Genomic DNA, 11,521 nt, shown 5'->3' with positions numbered 1-11,521 from the left:
TTGGGTCCTTTTTCCTGGTTTTCTCCCCCAGCAATATCTGTGCATATTACTTAACTCTTAAGATCTATCCCTCAGACCTTTTCTCCACATAGTTTCTGCCTTAGAATGTACCTGTTCTCCACACTGTAATTATATACCTTATCAAATATTGTTTCTTGGCTGCTCTATCCTAAGGTCTTTCTGTGGCTCATTCCCACACTAATGTGCAGCGTCCACTCATGAGCCCTTCATGCACTCACCCCAGTATCTTTTCCATCCTTCTATCTGACATTATTCTTACCCTCATCTTCTGCTTTCAAACTTCTGGCCCACATGCAGTTCTCAGAATAAACACAGATGTGTTGAGTGAGGGGCACCTGGGTGGCTCAGTCAGTTAAGTGTCCAACTCTTGCTTTTGGCTCAGGTCATGATTTCAGAGTCCTGAGATTGAGCCCTGAGGAGGGCTATTCTCTGTCCCTCATTCCCTGCCTCTCGCTGCCCACCTCCTACCATGGGAATTCTCTTTCTCTTAAAACACACACACACACACACACACACACACACATACACACACACACTAAATACATTGAGTGATTCATGTCTTTCATACTGCACAGATTTTGTTGCATGTACTTCCCTCCACCTGGAATGACCTACCTCAACCCATGTGACTCTTCAATATCTCCTAAAGTCACCACAAATTTCTTAACATGCACACCCCATTCCTTTATTTGAAGGCAAGTGCTTCTTTTCTCTCGAGGTTAAAATTTGATTTGGGAGGCCAGTCTCACCTTTCAAGTCGGGGATTCCTTAAAAAGATAATCATTGTTCACTTCCAATTCCTGGCATAATTTTTGACTCATGATCCACAATCAAAACCTCTTTGCCCAGTGAAAAAAATGAAGAAAGCAAGCAAGTCAGTAGCCCAGTCTACCTCTGTCATGGATATCTAGTCTTGTGTGTGCTACAGTTTCCTCAGCGTGACTATTTCAACTGATCTAAGCTCAGTGGTTTCCATACTTGAAACAGTATCTCATCCCACAACGGGGACCTCCCAACTTAAAGCTTATTCTCTGTGAATTTCCCATAAAGGCAGAGTTTTTTTTCCCTTGATAGGCGGCTAGCTTCTTGAATGTTGGGGTCATTTCCCTCATTACTCAGTAATAATTAACCCTCATATGTACAAATATCTGACTAATTATCTAACTAAATGACAATACCAAAATACTAAATAACAATACCAAAAGTGTAAACGTAACGTGGGGTCTATTGGTAGAGAACTAAAACCAAATGTTCACTCTGTCTTGAAGGTCTTCTACTCAGGCTGTTAAAGTTCTTCTCCACTGTCAATTCCTCCACCCATCTTCTCGGGCTCCACTTAGCAGGTGGTGCTTACTGGATGGAGATCAGTTATTCTAGTTGTTTTGAATGTGCTTTTGCCCACTGCATTCTCCCTCAACTGCTAGCTGAGGTCACAGTCATATCTTTTGGATGCTTTTAGAAGAACACTTTGCCTAGATTAGGCATTCATGGTATTAGGCATTAGGCATTAGGCATTCAGAAACTCCACATAGTTTCTGCCTTAGAATGTACCTGTTCTCCACACTGTAATTATATACCTTATCAAATATTGCTTCTTGGCTGCTCTATCCTAAGGTCTTTCTGTGGCTCATTGCCACACTAATGTGCAGCGTCCACTCATGAGCCCTTCATGCACTCACCGTGCATAAGGCACCGAGAGCTGGGGCACACAGACTTCCTAAAGATGTCAGCAGCTCCAGAGGAGTGACTGGATACACAGAGGACTATGTAACAATAAAGAAGCCCCCAAAACTGATGCCACTTTATTCCTCAAGGTCTTGGTATTTTCAGAAAAGGAAACAGCTCCTGGGATGTTCTCAGTGTCCATGTCTCACCACAAGAATCCTGCTCCATCATCTACTCCAAAAAGGAGGAACCAGATGAAAAGCTGGCTTCTGCCAAGCAACCTCAAATCCAGTTACATGACTAAACTGTTGAGCAGACATCCTAATTCAAAGGCCCAGGGTAACGTGTCCTGATGTTTCCTATGAGAACATGTCTGCTTAATAACAATGTAGCAGATGATAAGAGGGCCAATCACAGAGAGAGTTGGTTCAGCCCATGTTAAAGGTTGATGATAATTACCAGACTAAACAAATCATTATAAATAGGTTTCCATCTCCAATCTGGATTTTAAAATACTTAGGAATAACTTGGAAACTGAGCTTTACTTTAATAAGCACCCATATAACTAGTACCAAATGGTTTAAGTACAACTGTCCTTTGAAAAGGTTCTTGATTTTTTTTTTTTTTTTGCACACTGGAGCAAATAAAATTTGAAAAAAATGTACAGATTTGATTTCTCCTTAAGTTCTTTTAATTATTTGGAAATAAATGACATAAAGCTTATGTGTCAACATATATTAGACACTTTTAGTCTGCAAATACATGGACATAATTCAGGCATCCTAGGTGAGAAATAACTGTAAATGTTTTTAAAATATACTTCTCATTTGAGAAACAAAGGAAAACGTATACTTGCTGGGGGCAAACAGAAAGCTGAGCTATTCCTCCCTTTCTTTTTCAGTATCTAAAAATGCATTCATTAAATAGAGAGCCAATGTCCCAGATCTGGGTAGCAGTAACTTGTAGTTAAGTCTATCCACCAAGGATATCTGTATTCTCAGCTCTCTTAAGTGTGGTGGGGAGTAAAATTAAATATAACAGGCTTCCAAAAGTGGGTGGTATTTTTGTCATCAAAGAGATATGAAATAACTATTTTTTCATGAAGTATACTTCACTTTGACACTTCCATTTTTGCCCTTCCCATAACCTGTACAATGTGTTTTTCCTAATGTCATTTTTCCTGGCTGAGAAGCATATTAACAAGAATAGTGTTTAAAAAAAAAAAAAAAGTGGAGGTGGGGAGATCATGAGTATTATGTCACAAGTGACTCAAAATGGAAGAAAAAATACCAATTCCACATTTCATCCTGGAGAGAGAATGGAAATTTAAAGATCATGTTCACTAACTTTCCCTTTGTGCCTACCGTCAACCAAGGATTTCTGTGTTGGATTAACCTAGCATTCATCCAACTAAAAAATTGTTCCTTCATAGAAATAATGACTATTCCAACACAAAATGAAGCAGTGTGACTTCTTTATCTTTTGCCATGCTGGATCTCATGAAGACCAGCAATGCTGAGGAATTACACTACTGATCCTTTCCATTCAGGACCATTCAGAGTATTTGAATAAAATAACCCTTCATGCTGACTAATATGCATCGACTCTTCCAATTTTCCAGTATTTTTGTGTATTTATGCTTTTTCTAGATCTAGTGAGATATGACAGACAGAGAAAAACCATATATATTTAAGGTATACAGTGCAATGTTTTGATATACGTATACACTATAAAATAATTACAACAATCAAGCTAATGAACATATCCATCATCTCACATAGTTACCATTTTGTGTTTGCAGTAAGAACACGTCAGACCTACTTTCTTACCAGATTTCAAGGAAACAATATATTACTGTTAACTAGAGCCACCATGCTGGGTATTAGCCCCCATTGCTAACGGGGCCAGCAACATTTCTGGACACTTTTAATATATTTTAAGAAGGTGTAATGTCTGTTTTTCATGTTTTAATTTTTCTATGATTTGTTTTTATGCTAAAATATTCCTATTTTACTCTAAAAGGTAAGTTTGAGTGGGATGGGTTGTAAAAATCCAAGTATGAACATCTCACTTTATGCCCTTTGCAATCATCAAATATCTGCTGAAATGTTCAGAGATAGTGTTTGTGGAATTTATTAGATGCACCCATTGGGGGTGGGGATGGCTGCACAGGAAATGAAGGTAAATTGCGCATATGATTAGTAAGTTTGAAATTTTCAAACTCCTTGACATGTAACTATTCAATAAGTGTTCAACGTTATTATAGTCTCTCAATCCATCCATTTTTGACATCTCTGCTATCACTGTTCCCGTAATCTAATTTATCTACATATTTATTTCTAGTTGCCAAGCAAAATTCCAAAACAATGACAGAATGTCAGTCACACCACGCCGTAAGTCACCTACCTTCTGGTTGTGTTTTCCCTCAGTAAGAATTGTTTTTAAGTGTGCGCTGCTAATTACTAGTGTTAGAATTGGTGACCTATGAAATGCTTTCATTGGCTGGAAGAAGGAAGTCATACAAGATTTTGCCAGCCTCAGGTGGCAGCACTGCTTCTCTCATGGAAGATGTAGGCCTTGGTTTAAGTAAGTCTCTCTTAATTGGCCTCAGTGACTTTTCATCCTGATGATATACATTCCCACAGCTAGCGTTAGAGCAGTATCCACTGCAGCAAAGACGCAATAAATGATCCAGAAAGCATTTTCTCACCTTCACAAGCACTTGTAACTCCTAGCAACACTGCCCTTGAAATAGACTCCTTCATTCCATATGCCCAGGGGCTGAAAGAATTCAGGGTGGGCCTGATGGAAATTACAGCCCAGACCTACAAGCTATGTAACATGCTCGGCCTCTTTCGTTTCCTTTTGCTTTGGTTTATATGAGAACCTGTGTTTGTAATGGAGTTTTGTGTTCATCAGCTGCAGATAAAGTCCTCTGGGCCTATACTTTCCTGATGCCACATACCTCTTTTCCATTTATCCAAGCATATACTTTGATATGATTTTTATTTGATTTCAGTCTTCCCTCACCAAGTTTCAAGTATCATGAAGGTAGAGTATTATTTGTTGAGTGTTGTCTCTCTTTCTTTCTTTTTTTTTTTTTTTTTGGTTGGTTGGTTGGTTTTGGTTTTAATTTGCTTATTAGTTTTGCTCACACTGCATCCCTTCTATATCTAACAATAACCTAGAACACGGTAGGTGTTCAAAAATATCTGTTGAATGAATTAATTTTATTTTTATGTTTTCTTAAGGTTCCTTTGATGGCGCTCTTGAAAAATATTCATTTGACACCCTCTTCTTCCCCTGATCCCCATGCTTTATAGAACAAATGGCTTTGTTGGCATTAGCATATTTCTACAAACTGGATTTATCCGCATGCTTCTGCCCACAGCAAACACCACCAGCTCTGGGACCACCACAATCCTCGTCTCTTGTTAAGAAACCACATCCCTTCTACCTTTTCCCCTGTAATGTAGTTTGGATTCCTCTACCATGTTAGGCTTTTTTCCCTGCACCAGCCATGTGCTATGGGAGAAATGATGTGGGAGTAATCACTCTTGACCTTTTACATAACAGAATTTCCATGGTTCCTTTTTTCTTTCCCCCTAACGAAAGTTTACGCCATTTCTATAACATCGCTGATGGATCTGCCAATCTTGCTCTTTCCTAGCTGTTCTTACCAAAGCTGAGGAAACCAAGATGAAAGCTCGGGGTCTGTCATGGAACTTAGAGTGAGGAGCACACACACATGTGAACAAAAGTTACGACAGAATGAGATAGTTGCTATGTTGGAGTTTGGATGGATGCTGCATGACTGTAGGAAGAGACACCACCCGGAGCCACACAAGAACTGAGGGGAAAGGTCACCAGAGAAGAACAATCTTTAAAAAAAAAAAAAAAAAAAGAGTTGAGTGATAAGTGTGTATTTGCTGGGCAGAGGGGAAGGACATTCTGGGCAGAAAAAGCAGCATGTAAGGAATAGAGAAGAGAGTCTACTCAACTGATCCGAATAACTCAGCAGTGTGTATGACTGTGTGTGTGTACATGCACATGCGTGAAAGAGTGTGTGAAGGAGTTTTCGTGGAGGTGCTAGGGGACTGAGTATTGAAAGATTAATGTACACAGATTATCGGAGTTCAGCTTAGTAAATTTTACTCTACTCTATGGGTAATCAAAAGGCCATTTCATGTTTAGTGGTCAGGAAGATTTCAGACATAAAAAAATAACTAGTGAAGAATAAGATGGAGAGAATGGTATAGCAGTTGAGGCAAGCAATGCCTCCAGTCGATGAGCTGATGCTTCACGAGAGCTGGTGGAGAAGATATTTAGGAAGCATGTTAACAGGACTTGATGAAGGGCTGGGTGAATGCTGTGCATAAGGTAAGAATGCCAATCTGGGATCCCAGGGAAATTGGTAGAAGAAACTGGAAGTAAAAGATTGAGTTACGTACACGATGACAGATGGCGATATCCAGTAGATAGAAAGTATTTCTTTTTGGAGTGCAAATGAAGAATCTGGCTAGAAAACAAACCTGAGACTCATCAGTAACTGAGTGCAGGTGAAGGTTTGGAAGAAGATAAAGTTACCCTCACAGAGTGACAAGAAAGGAGAACAAAGAACAGAATTCTGGTGAATCCCTACGTTGAAGCCAGAGGAGGAAGAGCTAAAAAAAATATTGAAAAGGGGCCAGAGAAAGAGAAAAGAATTCCTGTAAAGTGAAAGTTGGAATAGAAAGTGGTAAACAATACTAATGTGGTAAAGAGTCAGGAACTCTCCCATTGGCTATAATACCTTGGAGGGCATTGTTGAGGGTTGCTAGTAAATTTTCAACAGAATGATGGGGCTTGAGGCTAACAAGCAAAGGTTAGTAATGTCAATAGGAGAGAAGAAATAGAGCCATCTAGATGATAACTACATGGGGAAAATGAGTCTAGGATGAGTCTCATCTTAAAGGTGAAAAAAGATAACTTTATCAAGGCTGAAACTAACATCAGTGAAGAACAAGGTGTAGAAGATACAGAAAAGAAATAATTTTTGGAGCCCAAGTTCCCCAAGGAGATACAGAAAAAAAAAAAAAAAAAAGATGGTATTAATTGGGCAGGGATGCAAACATCTTTGTTAAGACAGAGTTGACAAAGGGGAAGGGGTTGATGAGGATCAAGAAGAGGGGCCATTAAGTTAACAAAATTTCATTTCCAAGAGCCATTATTTTTTGGTGGAAGCAGAAACAAAGGCAGTGGGGAACTGAACTGGTGATGGCTTGGAAGAACAGCTCAGGAAGTCAGAGATGAAACAAATGGAGCTCGGAAGAGGGCTGTTTTGAGTTCACATCTCTTGACACCAGATGACCCTGAAGAAGTATGAGTCTGGCTTCAAGAGGTATGAACTGCAAGCTGTCATGGAGCCAGAGGAGAGCGCCTGGTTGTGTGTGAGGGAGAGAGACCTTTCATTGAGACCGTTGAGATGGCTCTCAAGAAGCAAGGGCGTGGCCGGCACTCTACTCTAGGCTGTAGAAAAAGCATATGAATAGAAGGTTTTAAGGCATTTTTGATAGAGCCCTTACTTCTTTTATCTTTGCTTCTGCCACAGCTATGGGATGCTCCTTATCAAGACTTAGCTTTTTATTGATGTCACGCTAGAGCACAAGCCCTGTTGCTCTTGCTTCCAGGAAGTATTTTTTCTGGGAAACTATGAAAGGCATCTGTGTGCTCTCTGAGCTGCCCTGGCCCAGCCACATAGCTGGTTCCATCCAAAATCAAGAGGATTTTCAGATGTTTTTCTGAGGCAGGGAGATATAGCCTGTGAATCTCCAGTAGTTTCTTTCTCTAATAAAATACACATACTGCTCTTATTACGGGCCTCGACCCTTTTGAGTCTTTGTAAATTCAGAGCACTTTGTAAATATTAACTAATTTAATCCTCAGAAAAACCCTCTGAGATGAATATGGTCATTAGCCCCATTTTGCAGAAGGGGAAACCGAAGCCTAAAAAAGCTTTGTTTGTTTCTAGGCTCAAAGCCAGTAAGAAGCAGAGGAAAGACTTGAACTTGGTAGTCCAGTTCCAAAGTCTAGGTTTTTCTCCCCTATGCTAAGCTATCTTTTGATGAGCAAACACTCAAAAAGCCAGCATTTTACGAGGAAATTTTCTAGATAACCCAATTCCTTCTTATAATGTTATAAACATTTAAGAAGAGTTGGCAACCAAGGGGGGTGGGGTTATGGACATTGGGGAAGGTATTTGCTATGGTGAGTGCTGTGAAGTGTGTAAACCTGGCGATTCACAGACCTGTACCCCTGGGGATAAAAATATATTATATGTTTATAAAAAAAATTTTTTTAAATCAAAGATTAAATGAGATAATACATGCAAAAAAAAAAAAAAAAGGAACAAGAAGAAGAAGAGTTGGCAACTAACAATTTCACTTTTGTTGTCTTCCTAAAAGGTTACATACTAGGGGAGCCGTATGTTGTAAAAGTGGCTATTTTTTATGCTAGAGAATGTTTTATCCTTCCCTTTGAAATATCATCCACATCTTTTTTTTTTTATTATATAATTTTATTTTTTATAAACATATATATATATATATATATATATATATATATATATATATTTTTCCCCCAAGGGTACAGGTCTGTGAATCTCCACGTTTACAAACTTCACAGCACTCACCATAGCACATTCCCTACCCAATGTCCATAACCCCCCCCCAACCCCCCTCCATCCACATCTTTGATTTCACAGTGAGTCATAGGACACTAGTGGGCTCCCTGGATGTCGACCTTATTTCAACTCCTGTTTCCAGAACAGATGTCTACCCAGTCAGTCATAATGACCTCTGTTTGGGGATCCTTTTTAAATTAGTAGAAGATTGTCTACTTTTAAGTCAGTATTCCACTTGCTAAAGCCACACCACTATTGAGCCAGCTTGAACATTTATATCTCTAGTAAATTTGAGTTTCCTTATTTGTAGACATTTACAGATCTATGTATGCATTATGAATTGTTATGGATCTAATTTTTCTATTGCCATATATATATATATACATATATGTGTTTGTACCTGGAAATGATTATCCTCTGTTTAAAATCCAAACACTTTGTTTCCTTAGCTAATAGCCTACTCGATCTTCAACAGAGATGTTTGTTTGGTTTTTTAAAAAGAAAGTTGTGGGATTTGGGAAGCTTTATATTTTGACCATTGAGCCAAACTCTAAGCACATTTTTTTAAGTAGGAAAAATGTTTATCTTTGAACAAAAGATAAAGTTCATCTTAACCTGTAGCTCTTGGATTTGAAATCTAAACAAAGGGATAATGTGTGAATTTGCTAATGATTTCCTGCTTCTGAATTAGCTAAGCTTTTTTACTTTAGCGATAGAGGCACACAGGTCACAAAATACTGTCTCCTGGTGACCAACAAGAAAGAAATGATGAATTTTTAAGACAAATAAAATTTTAGAATGGTGCCAAAAAGAGAATAAGGAAGACAGTTTGACAAGGGAACAATTAAATTTTCATTAAGAAAAAGACATTCTGACTTGACAAATAGTAGAGGTAGTATTTTCTACTACGATAATGGAAAACTATAGAGGAATGAACCCTGAATGAGCAGAAAAAAATAAAACTCCAGTTTCAAAAACATTTTCATTTCCCCATCGCGGGAGAGAGGCCAGCCTCCTTGAAGTATGATGGACAAGTAATCCTTAGAGTCCGTGATGGATTTTCAGTAGTCCTGAGCCCACATCTGTTACTTATACTCTAGATAGCATTTTTTTTTAAGATTTTATTTATTTATTTGACAGAGAGAGAGATCACAAGTAGGCAGAGAGGGAAGCAGGCTCCCTGCTGAACAGAGAGTCCAATGCGGGGCTCCATTCCAGGACCCTGAGATCATGACCTGAGCCGAAGGCAGAGGCTTAACCCACTGAGCCACCCAGACACCCCTCTCAATAGCATTTTTCGGGGAAAGATACATTACCTAGAATATATCTGAAAACATCATTAGTAATGAATAATGGCTTCTGTGAGTGCCACAATGTACTTTTGGCAAAGCCATTCATTCATTCATTCATTCCTTTAAAAATTATTTGTTGAGCTTCTACAATGTGCCTGGCACTGTGTTAGGTAAGAGAGCAATATGCTCTTTACTGCCACTGAATTTATGCTCTAAAAAGAGAGATAATGACATGTAATTATAAATGTGACTATATGTGTTAGGAAAGGCTAACCACAAATTGTCATGGCAGCCAATGCTAACAGAGACTTAGTCTTAGGGCACATAATAGACTCTGTGTGCTGTAAAAAGAAATGATTTTAAAGAGAAATGTTAGGAGCACCTGAATGGCTCTGTCAGTTAAGTTTCCAACTCTTGATTATGGCTCAGGTCATGAGCTCAGGGTCATGAGGCTGTGAGATCAAGCCCCACATCAGGCTCCACACTTAACACAGAGTCTACTTGAGGTCCTCTCTCTCCCTCTCCCGCTGCTCCTACTCCTCCTCATGCTCTCTTTCTTTCTAAGTAAAGCAAATATTTTCAAAAAATTATAAAAAAAAATAAATATTAGTTTACTGAAAAGCTCTATACCAGCCTAATTTTAACCACAAATTTTAATATTCATCATATTCTGTGTGTATGTATTTCTAGTCCACTGGAAATACATCTAGTCTATAGCATATTAGGAACATTTGGAGAACTTTAAAAGCACAGTAGCCCCTAAGTCCAAGCCCCCAGATATTCTGATTTAAGTGGTCCAGGGGGTTCCCAGCAGGGGTATTTTTTTTAAAGTTGTCCAAGTGATCCTACTGCATCGTCATGATCAAGAACCACCACTTGAGGCCTCGAAAGTAGACACACCTGTTGTCCCTATATTTATGCCTAGTGTCAGGCACCATAAGCTACACAGATTCAGGGTACAATATTTTTGTACAAATACAAATATTTTTAAGTAGACTGAATTGACTTGATAAGCTCCAGAAATGCATTACAGACCACTACTTTGAAAAAGAAAATCTTACTATTGTACATCCCTCCCTCACTTCTGTGACAATAGCGTAAGCATGATGAAGACAACTGTACCAATTCAGTGAATCATCTGTCTGAACTCCTAGGAGAGGAGGGGGGTGGGGGCAAGGGGGCAAGAATGATGAACTTATCATTAAATAACTACAAAAAAGGGCATCTAGGTGGTTCAGACAGTTAAGTATCTACCTTCAGCTCAGGTCATGATCCCAGGAGCTTGGGAGCGAGCCTTGCATCAGGCTCCCTGCTCAGCAAGGAGTCTGCTTCTCCCTCTGTCCTTTCCCCTGCTCATGCTCCCTCTCCCTCTCTCTCAAATAAATAAAATCTTAAATAAATAAATAAATGACTACAAAAAGTTGGGAATAAGAAATATTCAGATTTACCCATGGCCCTTCTGGTTCACTCAATTCAATTGCTCATGCCATCTCTTCCTACCAACCAAACACAAGCCACAGTTACCCACCATCACCTTGCACAAAGTACACAGACTCAGGCCTGATGATGCTCTTCACCTGGCCAATCCTATCAACACTTGGCATGAACCATAAAGACAAAAAGTTCAGTCAGCTAAACTCTGAATGGCTGGATTGAACTGTCCAGATATTTTGACCAGGATGAAACAGTTTCATGCTTCCCCCATAAACACAAATTCCCATAGAAACCAAACCAGAAGACAGAGTATATTCACTTTATTTTAGGTCCAGTGATCCTCATGAGACCTTCCCTGAGCAAGTCTGGTTCTCGATATCCAAGCCAGTGCTTTCCTTCATGGCTGGCTATCATTTGGAGCCATTATTTTAACCAAGCTCAGACAGCA

Source organism: Lontra canadensis, unplaced genomic scaffold (genome assembly GCF_010015895.1).
Source record: "Lontra canadensis isolate GAN:19392208 unplaced genomic scaffold, GSC_riverotter_1.0 scaffold29, whole genome shotgun sequence".
NCBI lineage: Eukaryota > Metazoa > Chordata > Mammalia > Carnivora > Mustelidae > Lontra > Lontra canadensis.
This window is presented reverse-complemented; position numbering follows the sequence as displayed.